At 39.6% G+C, this 19,837-nt stretch overlaps 1 long non-coding RNA gene across 1 annotated transcript; it reads right to left on the bottom strand.

Moving 5' to 3' along the window:
* Positions 1-270: 270 nt before the first annotated feature.
* LOC309843347 lies at positions 271-2,951 on the bottom strand. The gene is made up of 2 exons (XR_014300090.1): positions 2,836-2,951; positions 271-816 (listed from the first exon to the last, which is right to left on the bottom strand). It is a non-coding gene; the product is annotated as an uncharacterized lncRNA (long non-coding RNA).
* Between the last annotated feature and the right edge of the window lie 16,886 nt (positions 2,952-19,837).

The following is a 19,837-nucleotide window of genomic DNA, read 5'->3' as shown; positions in this document are numbered from 1 at the left end:
GGATGGAGGGAAGGAACTTTGTAGTGGAGAAATTTGACTAATACTGCCTTAGCCAGGGGATCAAGCTTCATATCCATAGTGATTATCATGTGATTAAAATGACTCTCTGAGTCTTCCTCCCAGAAACCTATAATCCCAGTCTAATCATGAAAAAAGCACCAGACAAATTCCAGTCAAGGGACATTACACAAAAAATACCTGACCAGTACTCCTCAAAACTGCCAAAGTCATGGAGTACCTGGCTAGTGTAGTCAGTAGAACATGCAACTCTTTTTTTTTTTTTTTTTTTAAGATTTTTATTTATTTAGAATATGCAACTCTGGATTTCAGGGTTGTGAGTTCAAGCCCCACATGGGATATGGTGCCTACTTAAAAACAAAAGAAAGTCATCAAAGTCATCTAAAACTAGAAAGGTCTGAGAAACTGTCACAGCTGAGAGGAGACTAAGGGGCCCTGATGACTAAATGTTAGCCTGGATGGAATTCCGTAACAAGAAACACCAGGTTTCAGTGAACTCAAAATTCCTAAAGAAGCAGATAATGTTTTTAGTATTTAGATAATGCTGGAATTCCTTCAAACTGTCTTTGTTCTGAGAAAGCCTACCTTCAACATCACTGTCTGCCCCCCCACTACAACATATACACAGTTATCCCCTCTCATTTTGCTTTCACAGGCAAGTTTCTTATAAGGAAAGTGCAGATTTAACAGTCTCTACTTCACCCCTCATTGATTTGAAGACTAGTGCAGTCAGGTGTCTACCCAACAATGACTTGAGGTCCAAATCCAGTGGGTCCTTCTCAGTCCCCACTTCTTAACCTGATAAAGATTGAAATTGTTAATCACTCATTTCTATAAAATGCCTGTTTTCTTTACCACGGTCTTTCCTATTCTTTTTGTAACTCTTCTTTTCTTTTGCTAATATCACAGGATAGCTAATATCACAGGATATCTACCGTCCACTGTTTTTATTTCTGCCTTTTTAAACTTGATAGAACTTGAGCTTCTTGGATTAGAGAAGGGTCACTTGAGTAATCCTTCAGTTATGAAATATAACATGAGTAGACACCCATCATTCTGGAATAAGGGAATTTTTTTTCTTTTTTTCTTTTTGTCCCAACAAAAGCTGGCTCTCCCATTGGTGTGCAGAGCTGGTCATTGGGAAGGAGATGACTCAGTCCCTATAAAAGAAACCTAGGGCCTTCTTGCAGAGAAGACATCAGAGCCTCATACTCCAATCTCCTTGAATCGAGTGTAGGAAAACTTGTAAAGGGTTCATCAAGGAGTCCTGACCAAAGTCTGCTAGAAAGAGAATTGATCAAATATTCCAAGAGCTGAATGCACCAGGAAAATAAGACATGTCAACAAAAAGACTCTGCTGCCTGTGCAAGGCTTGGGGGTGGTAGCCTCCCAAGAATGTCTGATTGCCACAATCCTGTGGGTCCCAGGAATGCAAACTCCCATGGGCACCAGAGCTAGGCAATCAGGTGTTGTCCTCGGGGTAGCAGTCATAAGAACCAGGACACCAGACATAAAAACTAGGGAACTAGATGCATGTAAACCTTCCCTCCCAGAGACACTGGAACTGTGGAGCACAGCACAGGGAGAGCATAAAGATAGAATATCTGGAAACAATTCTAGTCAGCCCTAGATGGGTGTTTAATTAGAAGCCTCCCTTCCCTCTGACGCAGCCATGATGATTAGCTAGTCAACAGAACTTTGTTTCACAGAAAGACCTCTTGCTGTGCCCTGGGGGTAGTACTATTTAAAAAGACTTTCTACCTCCATTACCGTCCTATGGGATCCACAACCATAGCCCCACTGGCTACCAGAGCCAGGTGACCTAGAAGTGACCCATGGTAGCAGCTGCAAAAATGGTACACCAGAAAAGGGTATGAGCTCCTTTCTGGGTGGCACCAATTACAGCAATCCTATGGGAGCAAGAACACAAGCCGCCCTGGGTTCCAGAGCCAGGTGGCCAAGGAAGCCCCTGGGCTGCAGACACAAAAAAAGCTCCCTTCCAGGAGATACAAATACTCTAGAGCATGGCAAAGGGATAGGGCAAAAGTGGCACCTGTAGGAGTCCATCCCAGAGAATGTTCCAGTGGGTTCCTACATGTGTGTGTTAAGTTAGATGCCTGCCCTTCAAGCAGATGCTTTAATATGAGCCTTATTCACTTTAGGCCTGGGTGCAATTGTCTGTCTCTGCCCTGAGTCTGGGGCTGGATGAGTTTGAATGCACAGGCTTTTTAAGAGCTATTTCTCATATCCCTTCAGTCTTGTGGATACTGAGACACGAGTCTCACTGGTTTTCAAAGTTAGATGTTTGGGGTCCCATCTCTCAGGGTACCCTTTAAAATTAAGCTGCCTGATACAGGGTGCTAAGCCTTTGGTCTTTGGTGTGAAGAGGCTTGGAATTTTCCAGTCTTTGACTTTTCTCCTGGTTGTGGGTCAACATGCCGAGGATGGAGGGATTTATGGGGAGATTCTGTGCCAGGCTTTCCTAGCTGCTTTAGTGTGGTCTCCTCATTTGCTCAAAATGAGTAATCATCACTCAGCTATACTTTGGGTTTTTTAAAAGAGGAATTATTCCATATGTAGTATGTCTGTGGGAGGAGGTGAGTTCAGGATCTTCCTACATTGCTCTCATGAACTGGAATCAGAAGCCAATTCCATAGAAGAGGAGGGAACTCTTCCAAACTTATTTTATGAAGCCAGCATTACTCTGACACCCAAACCAGACAAGGACCACAAGAATAGGAACATAAATGCAAAAATTCTTAACAATGTATTAGTTAACCAAATTCAACAGTACATTAAAAGGATTACAAGCCCTACCTTGATCAGTATAATTTATTCCAGGGATGTAACAATGGTTTATCACCTGTAAATCAGTGTGATGTATCACAATAACAAAATGAAAGACAAAAATCAAATGATTATCTCAAAGGAGGTAGAAAAAACACTTGTGAAGTTCAATATCCATTATGATAAAACTCTTAACAGTGGGTACAGAGGGAATTTACCACAACGTAATAAAGGCTGTATATGATAAGCCCATAGCTAATAGTATCATACTCAATGGTGGGAAGTTTAAAGCTTTTTCCTTAAAGATCAGAAATAAGACAAGGATGCCTGCTCTCCTCATTTTTATTTAATGTAGTATGAGAAGTCCTAGTCAGAGCCATTAAGAAAAAGAAATAAGGGGCGCCTGGGTGGCTCAGTGGATTAAGCCGCTGCCTTCGGCTCGGGTCATGATCGCAGGGTCCTGGGATCGAGTCCCACATCGGGCTCTCTGCTCAGCAGGGAGCCTGCTTCCTCCTCTCTCTCTGCCTGCCTCTCTGCCTACTTGTGATCTCTGTCTGTCAAATAAATAAATAAAATCTTTAAAAAAAAAAGAAGAAAAGAAAAAAAGAAATAAAAGGCATCCAAATTGGAAAAGGAGTGATCTAGTCTGCTACTTGCAGATGACCTGTTATGTATAGAAAACTTCAAAGGTTCCACCAAAAAACGGATAAAACTAATAAGTAAACTGTAAAGTTATAGGATACAAAATCAATACACAAGAATCTGTTGCATATAACAAGTTGCAAATAACAAGCTATTAAAAAGAGAAATTAAGAAAACGACCCCACTTGGGGAACCTGGTTGGATCAGTCGTTAAGCATCTGCCTTTGGCTCAGGTCATGATAAGGGTCTGGGAATCGAGCCCCACATCTGGCTCCCTGCTCAGCAGGAAACCTGCTTCTCCCTGTCCCACTACACCAGCTTGTATTCCCGTCTCTTACTGTGTCTCTCTCTATCAAATAAATTTGAAAAATCTTTTTTTTTAAAGATTTTATTTATTTATTTGACAGAGAGAGATCACAGTAGACAGAGAGGCAGGCAGAGAGAGAGAGAGAGGGAAGCAGGCTCCCTGCCGAGCAGAGAGCCCGATGCGGGATTCGATCCCAGGACCCTGAGATCATGACCTGAGCTGAAGGCAGCGGCCTAACCCACTGAGCCACCCAGGTGCCCCTAAATTTGAAAAATCTTTAAAAGAAAAAGAAAACAATCCCATTTGCAGTTATATCAAAAATAATAAAATACCAGGAACAAATTTAACCAAGGAGGTGAAAGACCTGTGTATTGGAAACCACAAAACATTAATGAAAGAAACTGAAGAAGGCACAAAGAATGGAAAGATAGTCCTTGCTCATGGATTAGGAGAATGAATATTATTAAAATGTCCATACTAATCAAAGCAATCTACATATTCAGTGCAATCCTGTCATAATTCCAGGGGTGTTTTTCACAGAAATAGAATAATCTTGAAATTTGTATAGAATTTGTATAGGGAACCTGGGTGCCCTTAGGGACACTCTGGATTTCGGCTCAGGTCATGAACTCAGGGTTGTGAGTTCAAGCCCCATGTCAGTCTCTATGCTGGGCATGGAGCCTGTTTAAGATTCTCTCTCTGGGCGGTGGGTGGGGGAGGCCTGGGTGGCTCAGTTAGTCAAGTGTCTGCCTTCAGTTCATATTATGATCTCCTAGGATAGAGCCAGGAATCGTGCTTCCTACTCAGAAGGAGTCTGCTTCTCTCTCTCTCTCTCTTGCCCTCTGCCTCTCCCCACAGCTAATTCTCTCAAATAAATAAATAAAATCTTAAAAAAAAAAAAACACCTCTCTCCCTCTACCCCTCCCTACCTCTCCCTCTACCTCCCTCTTTCTCCCTTTCTTAGGAAGGAAGGAAGGAAGGAAGGAAGGAAGGAAGGAAGGAAGGAAAGAAGGAAAAAAAAAAGAAAAGGAAAAGGAAAAGATGACCCTGAATAGCCAAAACAATCTTGGGAAAGAACAAAGTTGGAGACATCATGCTCCCTAATTTCAAACTATACTACAAAGCTATAGCAATTAAAACAGTATCATACTGGCATAAAAAACAGACACATTATTCGATATAACAGAATAAGGAGCTTAGAAATAAACCCACATATATATGCTCAATTAATTTATGACAAAGAAGCCAAGAATATATAATGGGGAGAGGATAGTCTTTTCAATAAATGGTGTAAGGAAAAGTGGACAGGCCACATGCAACAGAATGAAACCACGCCACTATCTTATACCACACACAAAAAATCAACTCAAAATGGATTAAAGACTTGAACTTAAGACCTGAAACAATAAAACTCCTAGAAGAAAACATAGGCAATAAACTCCTTGACATAGATCTTGGCAATGATTTTTTTTTTGAAACTGACACCAAAAGCAAAAGAAACAATAGTAAAAATAAACAAGTGGGACTACATCAAATTAAAAAGCTCTGTACAGCAAAGGAAACCATCAACAAAATGAAAAGACCACCTATTAAATGAAGAAAATTTTTATAAATTATATATTTGATAAAGGGCTAATATCCAAAATACATAAAGAAATCACAAATAATACCAAAAAATTTCAATCCAGTTTTTAAAAACTGGAAGAATATCTGAATACATTTTCCAGAAAAGACATGATGACCAGCAAGTACATGAAAAGATGCTCAACATTACAAATCATCAAGGAAATGCAAGTCAAAACCACAATGAAATATCACTTCATACTTGTTAGAATAGCTATTACCAGAAAGACAAGAAATAACAGTTGTTGGCAAAGATGTGGAGAAAAGGAAACCCTTGTGTGCTGTTGGTGGGACTGAAGAGTGGTGCAGCCACTATGAAAAACAGTATGGAGGTGTTTTTAAAAGTTAAAAATAGAACTATCTATCATATAATGCAGTAATTCCACTTCTGGGTATTTATCTGAAGAAAAGCACCAAATTGAAAAGATGTATGCACCCCCATGTAATCAGCATTATTTACAATAGCCTAGATATGAAAACAACCTAATGGTCCACTGATGAACAAACAGATGGAGAAATTGTGGTATATATTCACACACAATGAAATATTATTCAGCCCTAAAAAAGAATGAAATCTTGCTGTCTGTGACAATATGGATGGACAATATGGATGGAACTTCTCATGCTAAGTGAAGTAAGTCAGGCAGAGAAAGAAAAATACTATATGATCCTTTTTTATGTGGAATCTGAAAAAAAAATAACTAAAACAAGCACAGAGATATAGAATACAGATTGGTGATTGCCAGAGGTGGGGGAAAGGAGGTAAGAGAAAAGGGTGAAGGGGGTCAAGAGGTAGAAAAATTTTTTTAATAATAACTAAATACTGTTGCAAGCTAATGGTTTAACACAATCCCAGACAGAAGTGGAGTAGGTCCAGATGCAGAGCCAGAGTGAACAAGCTGTTTATAGCCTGGCGTTTGGCTTTGAAATGGAGGTAGAGCTCCTGAATGACCATTTAAATCACTGCAGAGCCTGGTCAAAGAGTTGGGACCAAGAAAATAACACTGGTTGCAGTGTCAGGAATGTTTTGGAGAAAGTTTTTGCTGGAGACCAGCAGGAATAAAAAGATTGAAGTTTAGCTGGGGTCTATGTTAGCCAGATGGTTCTAACCACTGGTGAGAAATTTGTCTAACAGTTTTGTCATTTGGCAGCAATGATGGAGCTGATCTCAGTCATTCAGGGGAAAACTTGTAACTCTCCTGGTCTAGTGGGAGGTGAGGGAAATGCCAGGAAAGTTAGAAAGCTCACACCCCTGGTGGAGAAGCAATGTCCAATAGCATTTTGCTTCTTGTTTTTTCCCCCCTTCCAAACTATAACCAGAGAAAGAGAGAACACACAGTGGAATATCTAAGAAGTGCCAGGGAAATCTGTTTTGCTGCTGGAAGATCAAGAATGCTGAAGCAGGAGGCCTGAAACAGAAAACTGGTGAAAAAAATAAACAAAACAATTTATTCTAAGTGTACTTCTTGGCTCTTTTCTTTCTCCTTAAGAATAATGTTCTAAGAGGAAGTGACTGGTGAGTGCTAATTGAGCAGTACTTTGAGTATCTATTTACTATACATAGTTCAAAAGGAGTAGAGATCACAGTAGGTTGCAGCCACTGAGGGAAGAGTGACTAGAACTTGATCTTCAAGGATGGGTAGAATTCCCACCAAGTGGTAAGGAGAGGAACAGGTGAGACTTGCTAGGTGGAGGAAGATGCCATGTACAAAGGAAGCAGAAAGCACAAGGCCATTATTACTCCTAGTTTTAGCAGACAGAAAAGGCTCAGATAGACTAAGTAAGTTGTCTAAGAATACACAGCTCATATGTTACTATAGTGGAATTTAAAGTAAAGCTACTAGATGCAAAAGCCCACATTTCTTCCCTTAGAAAAAAGAGAAAAAGACAAGAAGAAAGGACTGGTGTCTTGCGACACTACCCTGGGCACTGAATGCTCTTCTTGGGTCATAGATCTGAGCTATTACTTCACAGACAGGCATCTCTCTGGCTTGCTGGCAACTCTGGCTGCCCCACCAACCTCCGGAAACTGTAGCCCTATAGAGAGATACAGATACGCTGAAAAACAAGCAGAAAAAGTAGCTATACCTCTAATACCCCGTCTATGATACGACTCTCCTCTGTCAGACCAGTGAGGGCATCCCAACCGCACCTATCAAACTGCAGGACCAGTCTTCAATGGTGGTACCCTGGGGACTCAAAGGCAGTAGATTCATCCTATTCAAGTGCTCTCTCCACTTGATGTCTGAAAGAGGACAAACCCACAAAGCTCCCCACTTTGGGTTGAATCTGTACCTGGCATTATTAGAAACTACTGAGGAAGAAAAGTATGGAAACTGCTTCCTAGCATGGACTCAATTTATTAAACAAAACATGTGATCACATGTTTGTGAAGGTTGCACCACTCACACAAGTTTTGCTGTCTGCCTAACACATAAATATTCCATTTTTGATGATTTTTGTGCTTCATCTAGATAATTCCATCCAATCTCTCACTTTATCATCTCCCTGTTATACTACTCTGAGGGGGAAAAAAAAGGGGGGGAGTGATGATATTTTTCTTCTAAAATGTATTGAGGGAAGGCGCCTGGGTGGCTCAGTGGGTTAAGCCGCTGCCTTCGGCTCAGGTCATGATCTCAGGGTCCTGGGATCTAGTCCTGCGTCGGGCTCTCTGCTCAGCAGGGAGCCTGCTTCCCTCTCTCTCTCTCTCTGTCTGCCTCTCCATCTACTTGTGATTTCTCTCTGTCAAATAAATAAGTAAAATCTTTAAAAAAATAAAAAAATAAAATGTATTGAGGGAGAGGAAAGCACCTCTCAGCCTCCAGGAATTTGCCTGGTTACTATCAGCTAGGCCTTGGGGCTCTCCTGTTGAATATCAACAATTCCAAAGAACCAGCATCAGACAAGGCTGCTCTGTGACCATGATGGGTCAGGACAATAAAAATAAAGTCCACTCCATCGTGAATGTCTGCATACAGTCATAACATAAACATTGTGCAAGCCACAGAAATTAACTAAACATCCTTCTAACCTGCCTGGTTATGTAGTCCATGACATGTTCTTTTTATTCCATTTATTCTCTAATATCTCATATTATTGTCACAAAATTTCTCCCAACTAATTTTTTTTAACAAAAATGCTATTATGGATGAAATCATCTTTTTCTATTATTTAATTTGACATATGCTGCCAACTTGGACCTCAAAAATAAGGGCATCAGTATTCTCTCTTTCTTAGCTATTCAGATCAGCATTGCAGTTTTTTCATATTATTTCCCTTTGGTTTATGTTTTTAAGGTGCTATTGTCGTTACTATTCTCCCCTGGCGTTGGGCACCAACTTTCATTCATTTTGTTTTGGTAGGAAATAAGTTGCCAAAAATAAACTGTATTAAGTCAATATTCACTTTGTAATTTTGGCTCCCTTAACAGTGTGAAGTAAAATTATAAGCGCCCTTCAAGATTGTTTTCAGGCTTTGGTAAAATTTAAGAAATGCTAGAGGTCACAATCATATTTGGTAATGAACCTTGTGCCGGAGCAGTCCTGTTGATATAAGTACTTTGAGAATTCTAAGTGCTATGCCGGCTATCATCCTCCTGACCAAAGATAAGAGAATGTTGGAAGTGCTCCCATTCCAATGACCTCAGAAACACAATAAACAGAGAGCACTAGCCTGCTGGGGTAAAGATTTATTTAAATTTAATTGCACTTCACTTCAATGTTTGCTGAAGAGCAAGAAGTTCCCCAAGATATCCAACTATTAACTACAATAGTTTTGTTTATTTACAGGAAATAAAAATTATGTGAGGACCACGCACCATAGAAATAATATTTGTTATAGGAAATTATTTTTTCCTGTTATACTACTCTGAATCTGTAGGATATTTATTATTTAAATGTTACTTAAACCATTTAATTAATAGATTGTTTAGTATTTAAATTTACACTGCTCAGCATTCTGTAAATGAACCCACCAGATTTGTACAGATACCTTACCTCAATATTTCATTCCAAACACACCAGAAAGCCTTATTCTTCCACAGAGCCATAGTTAGGCAATTGGTTATTTATTTATCAAGTTATTTGATATTTATTTATCAAGTTATTTATCATTAACTTATTAAAGACTTTCCTTCCCTACAATTAAATAATATTTTTAAACACCAGCTTGAAAATAATATGTTCTGAGGGGAGAAGAAAGGAGAGGTTAAAAAGTATAACATAAGGTGTTTAAAATGTTTTAGAACAACCTTTTAAATCCAATATTCTAAAGCCAGAGAGGGTTGTTTCTTCCTTTTGGGGGCAATGAATCCAAAAAGGGTCCAGCAAGGGATTTTCCTCATTATTTTCATTCTGAAAGCTCATATTCTTTATATTAATCTACTATTTTTTTAAGATTTTATTTATTTGACAGACAGAAATCACAAGTAGGCAGAGAGGCAGGCAGATAGAGAGTGAGAGAAGGAAGCAGGCTCCCTGCTGAGCAGAGAGCCCGATGTGGGACTAGATCCCAGGACCCTGAGATCATGACCTGAGCCGAAGGCAGCGGCTTAACCCACTGAGCCACCCAGGCACCCTATATTAATCTTATTAAAACAGTCATTGGGAGCACACATTCATATGGTTTTATCTTAAGTAAACTTTTTTTGATTTATAGCATCCCTAAGTTTGTACAAATCACATCAATTTTACCAAATGAACTTACCCATGTTACCAGCACTGAGATCAAGAGACAGAACATTGCCAGAATCCCAGAAGCTTCCATCCTGCCCCCTCCCTTTTACCGAGGCCCCATCCCTCTCCAAGGTAACTGTTAACATCATAGATTAGTTTTGACTTGTTTTGAAATTTATGTAAGTGGAATTATATGGCATTAACTCTAAATATCTGTCTTCTTTCACTCAACAATAACAGGAGTTCACAGGATTCACCCATATTATTCCTTGTAATTGTAGTTCATACATTTTCATTGCTATGTAGTATTCCATTGTGGGAATAGATGGGGAATGGGTTTCCATTCTAGTATTGATGACATTTGGGTTGTTTCCAGTTTGGGCTATTATGAATCATGCTGCTACATATATGGTTTCAAAGCCAAAGCAATATAATCAGTTTGAATAAGGAAAAGTTTGTCAGATACTTTCCTTTCCATCATTATTTTCCTCTAAAAAAGTGAAGCTATTAGATTAGAGCAGAGTTGAACCTTAGAGGCTAACATTCTATAATCCTACAATATCTTTCTTACTAATAATTTTTCTTTTCATAAAAAGTAGTCAGCTTATCAACTGCATTAGTTTCTATTGCTGCTATAACAAATTACCACAAATCTGGTGGCTGAAACCAACACGAATTTATTCTGTTACAGTTCTGGAGGTGGGAAGTCCAGAATGGGTCTTAAGGAGCTAAAATAAAAGCACTGGTAAGGCTGCATTCCTTCTGGAGGTTCTAGGAGAGACTATTCCTTACTTCTTTCAGCTTCTAGAGGCTGCCCATGTTCTTCAATTCACAGCCTCTGACTGGTAATCCCATTCCTATCATCTGTGCCTCTAGTCACATCCACTGCCTCTTCCTTTATTTATGATGAGGTTATGTCCTGATAAGCCCATCATAAATTGAAAATAATATAAGTAAAAAATGCGCTTAATACACCCTAACCTATTGCATATCATATCTCAGCCTGGCCTACCCTGAAAGTACTCAGAACACCATCATTAGTCTACAATTGAGTAAAAGCATCTCACACAAAGCCTATTTTGTAATAAAGTGGTGAATATCTCATGTATTGAATACTGTACTGAAAGTAAGGAATAGAATGGCTGAATGGGTACAAAATGGTTTTAAGTGTATTGGTTGTTTACCCTCATGATCACGTGGCTGACTGGGAGCTGGGGCTACCATTGCCCAGCATCGTAAGAGAGTATCAAACTGCACGTCACTAGCCTGGGAAAAGATCAAAATTCAGAATTCAAAGCACAGTTTCTACTGAATGCATATTGCTTTCACACCATTGTAAGGTTGAAAAATTGTAAGTTGAACCACTGTGAGTCAGGGACCATCTGTAACTTAAGAACTCTTATGATTACATTGGATCCATCTGCATAATCCTGTATAATCAAGATCCTTAGTCACATCTGCAAAGCTCCTTTTGCTATGTAAAGTAACATTCACAGATTACAGGGATTAGGGCATAGACACCTTTGGAGGGCCATTATCAGCCTACCACAAAAACCCTCTGAAATTATGTTCGGTTCCCCATTCCTCAGTACATTTTGCTCTTCCCACTCACTGAAGGAAAGCAGAAATTCAATGTGCTTGGATTCTGTGAATTCAACTCAAAAACCATTTATAACGTAAATTCCTGGAGAATAGAGAGTGACAAGTAATACTTCTCTTTCTGTACCAGCCCAGTGCCTGGGCATTCAGGGACTATTGGTTGGTTAAATGAATTCATAAAGGACTATTCCCTACATCTTTACATCTCCCTGGTAGGTGAGAAGCAGCCACGTTACACTCATGGACCTGGGGACGGGTGCCTGAAGCTGTGGTTTTACTTCATATGCTGGTCTTAACCTCATCTGATGAATGTGGTGGTTGGCATAGGTAGTATGTAGAGCAACTGGCCACCACTAGCATTCATTTTGAGTGGAAACAATACTGATGATTTACTATAAAGTGAAAAGAGGAAAATTCAAAATTCTGTAAATGGTATGATTCAAACTGACTGTAAAACTATGTACCATACTAACGGGGAAATTGGGTTTGGGGTACATGGGCACAGTACTATCTTCACAATATTTCAGTATATTTAAGCTGTTCAAAGTTTATTTTTTAAAAGTTGTTTGATCATGAGATTGGATTATAAACTCCTTGAGGGTAAGGACCATCTTCTTCCTCATATTTATTTACATAAAGCCTAAGACAATGCTTCAACAGAAGAACTAATAAGTGTTGATATGTAAGAGAAAGTATTTTTGTGGATTTAAGATTACTATAGACATAGCATCTAATAGTCATTAGAACTGTGGTGTAAGCTTTGTTGTATGTAAAGGCCAACTAGGCCTGATGAAATCACTGGTCATCAAGGAAAGGAGTCAGGAAGTAGGTTTCAAAGTTTGTAGCTTTTAAAGGGAAGCATCAGAATGAAGAGTGAAGGAGCCCAAAAAATGATACATGTAATTTGGACAAGCATGTTTAGTTATTATTTTATATTTAGAAAAAAAATTTTTAATCTTTATACAGGATTCTCAGTAGGTATGGAGATGGACGTTGGAGGGTATATAGAGTATAAACATCCCAATCTGGGCACATATACAAGACTGCTTGAAAAAATATGATGTCATCATGTGTGTGGGTATTTAATGTTTGAGAAACAGTGGACTAAATCACTGGGTTTCCCATTAAAATCACATTATTATTATAGAAATAAAGCTAATCATTGAACATCAATTACCATGAACCTCATTGTCTCCAAATCCACTGATTAGCCCTAAACTGCTTAACTTAATTCCAATCCCAAATGATTATCTGTATAAAAGCTTAGGTGATGACAAAAAAAATGCATAAAAAAGTTACACTAAGGAAACATTTAAAAAAATTACTCATGGTCATTTTTATGTGGCTAGATCATGGATCCCATTTCTTTCTCTTTTATTTTAGTAAGCAGATTTTGCTTCTATGATGAAAATAAAATTAACATTTTTAAAGTATTTTTAAGAGTCTACAAAAAAAGATTTTTTGTTGGCTTGTACTGTAAGCAATTAATATTACAAATATTCTATATGCTCATGAACATGTGTAATTAGAATTATTCAATTATTTAATTATTCAATTATTTAAAGAAATTTAAAGAAAAATTAAAAATTATTTAATTCAATTATTTAATTATTCAATTATTTAAAGATTTCTTGATTTCCCCTGCACTCCTCTCTTAAAAATATTCCTTCCTTGGTCTTCCCCACCTCAGGATGTAAGACCATCCTCTCCTTTTCTCAAGCCAAAATCATAGAAAATCATCGTTTATCAGGCTTTTTTCTTTACCTCCTCCTGAGTCCATCAATAACCACTGTCAACTCTACTTCTAAAATATACCCTGAATTTGTTCATTTTTCTCCATCTCTACTGTCAGCACTTTAGTCTGAGCCAGCATTTTACAAAAACTGTGAGTTGCAACCCATTGATAAGTTATGAAATCAGTTTAGTAGGTGACAGCCAGGATGTCTTGTTTTATGATGAAATCGAATAGCAATCTCTGAGTGCATCACTCACGGTTAAGGGGATTGTCTCATGAAGTTTTTGATTATGCATATGTGTTTATATACAGAGTCACCACATAAAATATGTGCCTTCTTGGGTATTGTGCTAAAAAATGTTTGAGAGCCTGCACATAAGCCCACATCATTTTCCCCCTGGACTGCTTAAAATCTGAAATGCTTATTCTAAGCATGATGAGAAGCCAAGACCTTACAACGGCCTAACAACCCAGTGTGAACTGTGCCTGCTTACCTCTCTGACCACATCGTCTCTCTTTCCTCCTCTCACTAACCATATTCCAGTCACAGTGGCTTCCTTTATGTGAAACACACCAAAGGACCTCCACCTCGGGGACTTTGCACCTGCTATTGCCCCTGCCTAGCAGGCTCATTACAACGCTTGCAGGTTCCTCCTGGTCTTAGTCCGAGGGTCATCTCCACAAACTGGCCTTTCTAAAATGCCTTCCAATCCCCACTGTCTTTTATTTCTTTCCTAGCACTCATTATTACCTGAAATTACCTTGTATATTTTTTTGCTTGCTTCCTTCCTTCCTACCTTCCTTCCTTCCTCTCTCTCTCTTCCTCCCTCCCTCCCTTTCTTTTTCTTTCCTTTTCTTTCTTCCTTCCTTCCTTTTCTTCATTTTTCTTTTCTTCTTTCTTTCTTTCTTGCTTGCTTGCTTGTTTACTATTGTTCTCCAATGGCTAGAATATAAGTTCTAGAGAGCAGAACCTTCCTTGTCTACCTTGTTCACTGATGTCCTCCAGAGCCTAAAATAGAGCCTGGCACATAGTAAGTGCTGACTCGATGTTTTCTGATTATGTGATTTACTAGACGTGAAACACTATGCTAGAACCGGGGTCATAGGAAAGACACACCCACAGAGTCACTTGACATATATATGCTTCCCTGCTTCTTACCTCTCCCTTCCAGCTTCCTGTGGGGGAAGGACTTGACAGTTTTGTTCACCATTTATACTGTCTGCTTGCATGGTACCTGATACCTAAAGCATCAATGTTTTTAAAGTGAATGACTGATTCCATGAATTTGTGGTGGCTCCAGTTACACAGAGTTGAAGATTTTCCAGCAGGTTTCTGGAGCCTGAGTTAAACATACAAAATGTAGGCATTTGGTTAGATCTGGAATAAGGATATTTAACAGTTGAAGCTGGTGTCCTGAAAGGGATGGACAGTGGGGAGTAGATTTTTTTTATGGCTTCACACTTAGATGCCTTTCTAAAAAGAATGGCCCAAAGTTACAGAAGTTTTTAGTTTAGTCACTTGAAAAGAACAAAAATAATATACTGGCACATCCATGTTCTTACTCCATTCTTTAGAATGTAAATCCCAATTAGCATTTATTTTTACTAATTAGAATGCTAAGGAATCATTCATATTTTCCCCCAGAGCAATGCAGATTTACTTATTTCATTATTTTTCTTCTTGACATGGTGTCTTAGAGAATTCATCTACTGACTGTAAAAACTGGAGTGGATCTTTACTCTAGATAATTCCTTTATCAGTCAGCCAAAGACCAGTGAGGTTACAGGAAACAACTAAGTGTACCACCCAACCAAGTCACAGACAACAAATGTCAGAATAGTTTCCCCATCCCAGTTCATCCTGGCCTTGACGTTGCACAGAGCCCACCAGATAACCCTAGCAGGCCATGTTTAAAGTCACTAAGAACACAGAACTCTTATGGCAAGTCTGATACCCAGTATTGAGTCAACCAAGGTAATTGACCCATTAGTGGTAGACTGGCTTCTCAAGATAATTGGAGGGTTCAGAGGTTTTGTTTTGGTGAAAAAGGAATAAATAACTTATGTTTACATTTTCATTAGTCATCCCCTTTCCTTTCTGATATTTTCTTGTGGGGAAATAAAGAAAATGGGTTCCATTTTTGGATACCATGATCAAGATGTTTATATCTTTCAAAGGTTAACACTAGGAAGAGTATTTTAAAAATGAACTTGGCTTCAAGTATAGTGGGAAAGTACATCATTAAAACTTTATCTCTTTCCCCGAAGAATCTTGAAGCTCTCAGCAAATATTACACTCAGACTCTTTTGGCTAGGTTCATCGATTGCAAGTGATACCATCTCCTCTCACGGCAAGGGGCCTTACTCAAGGGCACATAGTCACAATCAAAGTTAGAATTTAAGCCACCTCGAAAATTGTATGCAACTGAAACCCTAGAATTCTAGGGTTGCTGTCTGACAGGATTGCTGTTCCTGGCCTGCCATAACCCGGGCTATACCCCAAACTTGATTCTAATTACTCTTCTCATAGAAAAGAAAAGGGGCCTTCAACTTCACTCAGTTGCACTCCTCACCTTACAGATGAAAAAAAAAAAAAAACAAATGCCAAGAAGGTGAAAACACTTCCCTAAACTAATCACTAGTAGGTGGTGAGCTGGAACCGAAATCAAGGTTTTCAGATTCCCAGATGAAGTTTTTCCACCATGTTACTCAAAATAACAAAGTCTGTGCAGAAGCCTGAGGTGGGCTGAGCTCCCACTACTTGCCCCAGCCAGTGGAGGTGGCTATACTAATTTTTTTGAGTGAAAACATAACAGCTTGGCTATGGCCACAGAAGCTTCTCCAGGACACAAAGGTCTGGGATCTAGGCTCAGTCAAGAATGAATTTATTTATCCTGGTTGTTCCAGGAACTCACTTGGCAATCTAGCCAGTGCTTAATAAATATTAAAATGATTTGGGGCGCCCAGGTGGCTCAGTTGGTTAAGCATGTGACTCTTGATTTTGGCTCGGATCATGATCTCAGGGTCATGAGATTCGAGCCCTCCATGATGCTCCACACTCAGCATGGAATCTGCTTTTCCCTCTTCCTCTGCCCCTCCCCTTGCTCTATCACATAAATAAATAAATAAAATCTTTAGAAATATATATATATATATATATATGATTTAATATTCTTCTCAACTCTACCTGAATGTGTTTTTTGTTTTGTTTTGTTTTGTTTATATGGAGAAGAATCAATTCTCTTAATATGTGTCTTGAGGATAAAGTAGGTGACAGATCTGTGAAAGGCAAGGGCCTCCAGGCTTGAGGCATAGCAAGTATAAGGGCATGCAGCTTGGATGCAGCATCCACCTGCTGAATGTTGGATGGATAGGATGGGGTAAAATCACTGAGAACTTTAAATCTGGTTGATAGAGTTTTGACTTGGGAGTAGAGTATTCTATTCAGAATGTTCATAAATTCTGAGCGGGGCTGTGACACATTTAGGATGTGTTTGAAAATGAGCCAGGCAGTAACGTGTGTGACAGATGGGCAGGGAGAGACTATGAAGTGGGAAAGGCCTATTAGGAGACTGTATGGCAGTTGAAGAAGGAACGTTTTAGAGTGCTTCTCCATGTCACCTTTCTAGCAATTCAGACACAGAAACTGGAGACCTAACACATTCGTGGCAGCCTGGCTGCACCTGCTCCAGGTTACACAGGCTTCTGCTCCCTGCTTTGAACTTTGCCCCCCTCAACCCCCACCATCCAATGACCACCTCACCTTGGCAGTCAAACCACCACCACCCGCCCCCGATGCAAGGCTGCAGTTTTCTCCGTCTGCAGCAGTCTCCAACTACTAGACCTGCAGCCAGACTCCCCAGATGCCCTTCTGTGGGCATCAACTCTAGACTTTGCCTGAGATCTCTGACTAGAGAAGGCTGGGCTGACACCATGGGCAGCACTGAGTCATGAGGACAGAGAGCAGACCTGAAAGGGCTGTGGGGAAACCATGGGTCAGTGACAGGAGCCTGGAATACACAGATGCAAGAGGTCAAGGCAAGACCATGGTTCAGAAATGAGAAAAACCGATGGAAGCTACAACCATGAGGCACTTTGAGAGAGACTTTTCCTTTCCCCAAGAATGAATTCTTCACATGGCCATTATGTTAAAAGTCTACCACAGGCTCCACTCTGCTTTCCTAACTACTGTACCTTAACCTTTCCTCATTTATAGAATGCCTGAAACCCTGACTTCCCTCTTTCCTCTTGTCTACAGTAGCCCCTTAAGAGCTACCACCATTCTCCAACCTCCCATTGAGTCCTCTGCTCCCCATGTTCTGACATCACATCTAGTGGCATCTGTCACCTCTCAGTTCCACAGTATTATTCGTGAGTTACATTCGGTTTTCTAAATCCTTCTGGTTCTCTCTTTGCAATATTTAGCAGACCTGGCCCTTGTGTTTTTCCTCCTTGTCCAAGGCCATGCATCACTTTTTAACCACTGCAGTTGCTTGGCCAATTTCTCCATCCCTAGCCTATTTCCGTACTCCCATTCACCTGACACTGAGAATCTCCCTCAGATGCCAGTCCAATCATATTACTAAGCCATAAAGCTACACTTGCTGCTCCATTCTAATTGCTGTGTTTCAAGTTAAAGCTCTTACTCATAGGTTGGAAGAGTTGTAAGGAATGTTGGAGATAACAAAACTAAGACTCACAGAGATTAGGATACGTCTTCACAGGTACTTTGGACTCTTGGCCACTTCACTCTCTGCAAATTGCTCTTTTCTAATTTACAATTCAAACAAAATCCTACCCCCTTGTGCCACTTCCATTCATTCATCCTTTTTGCCCACAGCACGGAATACTTTTATTTATTTTTTAAGGATTTTTTAAAAATTTTATTTGACAGAGAGCACAAGCAGAGGAAACAGCAGATAGAGGAAGAAGCAGGCCCCCTGATGAGCAAGGAGCCTGATGCGGATTCCAGACTCCATCCCAGACCCCTGGGCTCATGACGTGAGCCAAAGGCAGACGCTTAACGACTGAGCCAGGCAGGCATCCCCACAGCATACTTTTAAAACTGCTCACTTCATCTCCTAAAACCTCTCATGATGAGCCTGACAACACAGATTATTCCACAAAACTTAACTGTTGGGCCTAGCTGGTTGTTTTTTGTTTGTTTGTTTGTTTGTTTAACTATAACAGACCAAGACTTGGGATATTCCACAGACTCAAGCTGCCCGCTAGAATCACTGCTCCGTGGGGGTGCCCCCTCATTCCTGCCTGTATGGAGGCATCTTTCAGCACTGGGTGAAAACACTGCCACGAGAGACAAATGACAGATCTGTCATACCATTACCTGCATATATACACATACATATATAAAGACAATTCCATACGATTTCACTCAAATGTGGCATTTAAGAAACAAAACAAATGGTTACTGGAGGGGAGGGGGGGTGGGATGGGATAAATGTGATGGGGATTAAGCTCATCACTTAGGATGAGCCCTGGGTGTTGTATGTAAGTGATGAATCACCAAATTCTAACCAGAAACCAGTATTGCACTGCATGTTAACTGGAATTTAAACAAAAAGTGAAGAAAAAAGGCATATATAATGAATGTTTACATTGCATTTTAATAAATTCTTATAATGGTACAGGAATTTCATTACATTATTTTTGGTAATTTCATGTCACCCAAAATGCAATGTTTACATATGTAGCATTTTCTTTGTTTTTTTTTTTTTCTCTGTGATTTTTATTCTTTTCTTACTTTGTTTTATCTTTCCTTTTCTGTGCCATCCCAAATTTCTATCTATCCTTGAACTTTATCCATAGAAATGCAGCCCATCATCCATATTGCCCTTCGTTTCTCCCTATAAGTCCCCTTCTTAGAAAGTTCTGCTCAAGTAATTTCTCGAATGGTGTAATCAAAAATTTGTTGAGATGACAAGACTAGATGTGGTGGAATTTGGCTGAGGGTAGATGAAAAGAGGAAGAGGCTTTTTAGCCAATGCAGAGTCAAACTCCAAGCCTAGGAGCACTGTGCCATAAACAACAATGAGCTACTCAAGCAGATGTGGTGTGCCTAGGCCTTATTTGAAGAGTCCAACTTGTGAGAAGCATCTAGGAACAGATGATAAGTTACTACAATGGGGAAAATTGCAAATCTGCCAACTTGCTTATTTTGTGCATGTTTAAGTACCATCGACAGGGAGAGAATGAAATCACTTAACTTTGGTAAAGACTAGGAAATAAAGGGTAGCTCATCTTTGAGACAGCCTGAGGTGTAAGAGAGAACACCCATTTACACTTGCTTAGAGGGGTTCTGAATCCTTGTAATTTTACCTGTGGCCTCTCTCCACGAACAGCTGTGGCTGCTATTTTAATTTTGAAATTCAGCTGTTCCTTTGCCAGTCTTGACACAACATTTTAGGCATGTTCTGAAGCATGACTCATGATACG

This window comes from Mustela nivalis (genome assembly GCF_964662115.1).
Source record: "Mustela nivalis genome assembly, chromosome: 10".
In the NCBI taxonomy this organism is placed as follows: Eukaryota; Metazoa; Chordata; class Mammalia; order Carnivora; family Mustelidae; genus Mustela; species Mustela nivalis.
Note: the sequence above shows the minus strand (reverse complement) of the source record. Positions and strands in the feature narration are given on the sequence as shown.